The following is a 6,375-nucleotide window of genomic DNA, read 5'->3' as shown; positions in this document are numbered from 1 at the left end:
TGCAACACTTCCTTTTTACTATCTATCTAGGTCATCTCCTTCATTTTCATAACTATATTTGGAAGGCACTGTGTACTGGGCATTGCCCATAAATGTCCACCCAGAAAGGTAGACAACAGCTTTGCTGCAAGGCAGATAATCTTTTCAATATTCCTGCAAGAGCTGGCTTGCCTGCATTTGGTAATTATGGAACATGCTTCAGCTACTCCAGCGACAACACGTGAACAATTACTTCTTACTGATAGTGAGGCTCAAAAACGACGCTTCTGAAGCAACAATGCACTGCAGGCACCTGGACACATGTCCTTCCCTTAGGAAAAAAACCTCAAAGTTCTTTCCCTCTTCCCTGGCTTGCTGGTACCAAGCACAGAAAACTGCACCTGAGGGAAGCTTGGAAGCCTGTATCCTCTGACATTTTGCACTTGGTTAGAGCTTTTTTTTCATACCTCTGCATACTTCTGAAAATTACAGTTCCTCTTTTACAACATAGCCAATGTCCACACTTACCTAGAAAGAGGCACTGGGATTTGTTTTCTGTAAATTCATTCAGGAAACTCCTTGTTCTTTCTCTCTCTCCTTCATGGCCAGAGTTTCCCAAAGAATATTTAGCAGGGCCTTTTTGCTTTGATACCCTCTATTTCATTTCCATTTCATTCCCTAAATTCTTTACATCCTGAAACTTTTTCTAGTACGTGGAAGAGCACGATCATAAATGGACAACAGAAAAATTGTAGAACTTCTCTAGCTCAAGATGTTGTTTTTCACTCTTTATCTATTTGCTCTTCCCATCTCATAGCTGTTCTTTTCCATGCAGCTTTAAGGGCCTGCAATTCTCACTGCTGCAGAAGGACTTGTGAACTGCTACTTCCCTACGTTGCTCATCAGAGCACGGAATCCGGTCGGAAGGTGCCGGTCCGTCGGTGCGCAAACCTCCAGGTATGGCTAGAAAGAGTAGAAAAAATTCATTAAATACTTTCCCTTGGAAAACAGTTCCCATGCTTTGCAAATCTGGCTTCATACATAGAAATATTGGCACATCCAGTCTGTATCAATTTCAATACAGAACAGCATCGCTTTAAACTCTTGAAAACTTCAGGGTTTGGATGATGTTGCTACCACTTCCTACATTACAAATGTGGCTATGCGGATCTCAAAACTGGTACACATGTCTCCAAATATTTTATCTAATACTGGACAGTACATAAGGTGCTTAGCCTTATACCTGCACATGCTTATTACCTGTGTGCGAACTGCATACCACGTGCATAGCCTGCAGAAATACACTTCGGGATTAATTCTGATTCGTAAGGCTCCGTTACGTGAGCCTTACAGAACTGCACCTCATCAATTATCCATGTACAGAAATTTGGCTTTCAAATGGCCTAAGAGAAAAAAAAATAGTTTTGCTAACTCTTTCAATGCCATCTTAAAGGAATAACATAGCTCATGTTGATGAGGAAACAATAACTGCAATAACCATCCTCCCCTGTTCCCTGTATGACACACTGAAAGATGGTTCAGAAGGTTTACTTCAACCACTGTAGGAAATGCCACACAGCTCACATGGTGGCCAATTGTCAGCCTCTGTTCCGCTCACTGTATCACTCGGCCAGATCAGAGAGAAGCAAGTAAAAAAAAAAGTTTAAAAAGTTTAAAAAATATTATCCCAAAGGGAACATTTGCAGGTGGTGGTTGTATAATTGTTCCATCTGAACGTGTGAGCGGCCCAGGCCACGCTTCTGATAGAACTGTTTGGTGTGGATGAACTCATGTCACTGTGACCAAAACATATGAGCGATACTTTGCTTCCCTTTATGCAATTAACACCTCTCTGGTCACCACAGTTCTGGTATTAGGTTAGCCTGAGATGCTGCCGTCTGACAGGGATCCTTCTCAAAACCTAGGGAGAAAACTCAGGTTTATATGTCAGCACCTTCACTGATGACTTCTTTACAATTCAGTGGCAAGACGTCCTTCATCTATTTTTATTATTTGCCACGTAAGCCACACAAGATATTTATTCTTTGAAATAGGACTCTGACATCTCTTCCCTGAAAAGGTTTTCATCATTGCTCATAAGTGTGATCTCCCTCCCTCTTCCTGCTGATCGAACCTGGCTCAAACCACTGCCTCTTTTCAACAGCTAGGAAATCCTTGCACACGCTGGGCACAACACACCCAGGAGTCCAAGGCCAGCCTCAGGCCTACCTCCTAGCAGCTCCTGTCTGGCACAAATCCTGACATTTGCACAACTTTACAATACAAAATCCCACATTTCCCCATGGGAACCTGGGGGCAACAATGGCTCTTTTCCACGGGAATGGCACATCACCACTCTCGTGTAAGATAGGCAGTTTGGAGGAATCCAAGTGCACACAGACCTCTGCTTCTTTACACCTTTCATCTCACAGGATTCCTGCAGCATGCACACTTTTCAGCTACAATACCACATTTGGAACCTGGCTGCAAACGGGGCCTCTTTTACACACGTAACAAACTTTTCCACCCTTCTGACCTGCACACCGTGGCAAATGCCTCCTCACATCATAAAAACCATCTGACAACACTTCATAACAAGCCTCAAGATACACTAGATCACCTCTGTGTTACCTCACTCCACTCAGTCAGGTTTTCTGGGAAAAAAAAGGACTGTTTGAACCTTTTACAAACCTGCTGTGGGACTAAGAACACCGAGCTATACTGAGAGCAATCATAACAATCCATTCTTTACATTCATTTCAATTATTCACTACCCACAACAACACCTGTAACTCCTGCTTCAGGACACCACATCTATAGAAATACTGCACCACTGATATTAAAGGAAGCGAGGACAATAACCACATCAAATCTCTTCTTCCCCCACAGCAACGACCGTGGCCACATCTCCTTCTCTCTACCTCGAGGACACGCTCTGGGGAGTACCTGACAGCATGAGCTCTCAAGAATCTTCCCCACTGTCAAGACAGCCACTTGACCCCAATGAATGCAGGATCTCCTGCAAGGACTGATGCTGCCACCACTGCAGCTTCTCTGCTTCCACACGGGGAACCCAGCAGAGCACGGCCACGACACCCTCTGCACGCTGCAGCTGGCCACAGCAGGGCAGGGTGGAGAGGGAGGCAGCAGCACTTTGGGGAGGCGGCAAAGAAAAGCCAGGAAGAATGACCTCTGAGCCAGGACGAGGCCAAGGCCCGTGGTGGCAATGACAGCAGCGGTGGAACTCCCCAGCAGCAGTGGAACTCCCCAGGTAACCGGTGGCAGCAGATGCACCCACGATAATCAAAGCGCTCCGGCTAACTGACCTGGCGCCGGGTCACCCACGACCGTACCTCCAAAATGACCCGCTGTCACCACACCCTGCTGTCTAATTGCACCGGCACCGGATCACCCACGGCCATACCTGCAAACTGACCCACTGTCACCACACCCTGCCGTGTTTGCCAGCCTGGTGCTTTTTTCCATATCTAGAATGTGGAATTTCCGGACAAGGAGGTTGCTTTTTCAAAATTCTACAGGTGAGGACGCTCCAGTGCTTTTCCTCAACATGAAAATTACGGCTTTTGGATTTTCTTTATGCCCCTGACAATCTGCACGCTTTTGGATTCTGGCTGCGTCGGTCTGTGCGCTCTATGAAAAACATTCTACCGTTTGGACCTTCCGAGAAACGGAAATCTTCCAGGATTTATGAAGCGATACAACGAAACCTTTTCTCAAAACTGTATTCTTATTCCCACCCCCTAAACTTTTGTATAATTACACTCATCTATTTACATTATATCTATTTGCACTTATTATAGAGAAAATACTTACAAATCCATTGACACTTATGGAACCTCTCCTAAGACACAAGCCACGTATTTACAATGTTCAGCTTGTACATTTTGACACTTCAATATCACATCAGACTTCTACGCTCTAACCGTACACATCTACTCATATCAAACCTCTCTTTACATTAATATCTAATATCTGATTAGACTTTGTACAGAACAGCTAATAGATCTCTTTATTCTTTTTTTACATTTTGTCCTATATATCATCCTGCCTTATAAGTTAAGCTCTTTCATTGGTTCATTTATATACACAACACTTGTGTTTGCACTTTAAAATCTTCTATCTGCTTTGGCCTTGCATGGACAAGCTTATGCAGGACACACATTACTCTCTCTGTCTCATCTGCATGGTGCCCCAAGGAAGATTTTACAAGATCATTGTCTCAAAGGAACAACAGAAAAATGGCAACACCTCCCTAGCTCAACATTTCTTTTTCCTCTTTTCCTAATTGCTCTTCCCATTTCACATGTTGCCTTTTTAATGCATGTTTAAAGGACTGCAATTAGCACTGCTCCAGAAGAATTTGGGAAGTGCTGCTTCTCCCTCTGGCTCACCGTGGAACAAAATCCAGACGCGAGATGCCGCTCTGTTGCTGTAGAAAACCTCCGGGTATTCATACGAACAATACACTAAATAAATGAAATTCTGTGCCTTCAAAGAAATTCCCCATGTCTGGAAAATCTAACAAAATACATTAAAAAACTCTCCTAATCAAGTATGTATCCATTTCAATGCTGAACAGACACACTTTGAACTTTTAAAAACTTCTGGCTTTGGTGCTACCCCTTCTTACATTACAAAAATTGCAAATTCTGACCTCAAATCTGGGTTCTGGGGGACCATAGGCAACTACACCACGGCTGTCACCAGCCCAGATCCTACCTAGGCCCGTATGGGATACAGGTTCACCTTGGGGTTAGACACAGCTGCTCTGCCAAACATTCCTCGTGCAGGCACAAGATTACACGGCAGATGTTCTTAGGCACACCGTGAAAGGGGGAGCTTTCAATGGCACTCTGGGATGCAGGGGGCTGCATCACCCACTGCCCTCAATACCTCTCACTCATCCTTCCTTTCAGCTAACGGGCCACGGCCCCCCACCCTCTCCACAGCCCCCTACAGCCCTGTGGTGCCAAGTGCTGCCCTGGACAACACGACACCTGTCAGCTCTGGAGCCCAAATCCTGGTTTTGTAAGCCTGTGGTGGGACTCGGCAATAGGGACTGGGGGCTGCACCTCTCCTGGGGTGACCTTTGGCTCCACTAACCTTGTGTGGTGACAATTCACACGGTAGCCAGGACTCTGCCCGTGTCACATGGGTTCACCCCCCATGCCGGTTAGGGCTCGCCGCTCCATACCCCACCTGTCCTGGACACGCTCTCACTCCCCCAGCGGAGGCACTACCCTGGGGCTCTGCACCCTGTACACATTTACCTGTATTTCTCTGACATCCCCTCCTATGCCACCGCCAGCAACCCGCCTTGGGACCGGGCTCTGTCTCCCACACCCTTCTCCCTTCTGCTGCTCCCCATGCCTCTCCCACAAATGTTTACTAATGCATTCTATTGCTGATCAAACAGAGAAATAATTAACACATTCACACTTTTCATTAGGAGTTTATTTATTAAAGGAATCATGGGGAGTAATAAGCAAAAATAAATCGCATCAGCCTGCACTTACCACGCAGTTTTTCCTTGCTTAATAAGGTGATGCTGAACTCTCTCAGCAGGACTAAAAAATCCAGCTCTCCGGTTTAATAAAAGCCACCTTAGACCCACTGGGCCCAAAACTGTAAGAAATGTCACACTTGTTTTATAGAGCTCTGCAACTAGTCACATTGGATACTGCTTTCGGGACTGCCACAATGACAGTCTTGCCATCCTGGGAAGCTCTGCCTCTGAAGAGCCTGCTTGCTGGCAGCTCCTGCAGCCAAAATTTATCCAGTATCTTCAGCACCACCTTCATGCCACCCTAGGCAGCTGAACCGGGACACCCAGGACATTCCAGGCAGAGGTCCCTGCAGAACCATAAAAATCGTTCAGTGCTTTGCAAAGCAAAGCTCAGAGGGATACAAGGCATTTCTCAGGAAAACCCACCAAAAACCCAGAAATTTTAGTGCCCAAAGAACACACTTTTTGGAATGCAACTGCAGCCCAGCTCGTACCAAATGCTACACCTATCCACACTTTTATGGGTGTGGAAAATGCCTTCAAAAACAGGTTATCCCATGACCACATCCCTCTGACAGTATCCTTGGGGCAACTCTTAGATTTTTGCATGTTCAACTCACAATAGGAAAACAGGACAGGTGTTTGGGATTTCTCTGAGCACAGTCTAGCAGCTCACAATAGCCTTTGGGCTTTTACTTTGGTATTTTTATAACCTGGGGTTTTAATTATTTTGTGACCTGTGCAGGATGGGCCTGCAGCATCCTAGTCCAGCCTCTTGCCTTCATTTGCCTTCTTCCACTGCATTTATCCTTGCATGGAAACTGCTAAAAAGCACAAAACAATGACACACACTTCACACTTCAAAGGCA

This window comes from Lichenostomus cassidix, chromosome 7 (genome assembly GCF_008360975.1).
Source record: "Lichenostomus cassidix isolate B80296 chromosome 7, HeHo_3.0, whole genome shotgun sequence".
In the NCBI taxonomy this organism is placed as follows: Eukaryota; Metazoa; Chordata; class Aves; order Passeriformes; family Meliphagidae; genus Lichenostomus; species Lichenostomus cassidix.
This window is presented reverse-complemented; position numbering follows the sequence as displayed.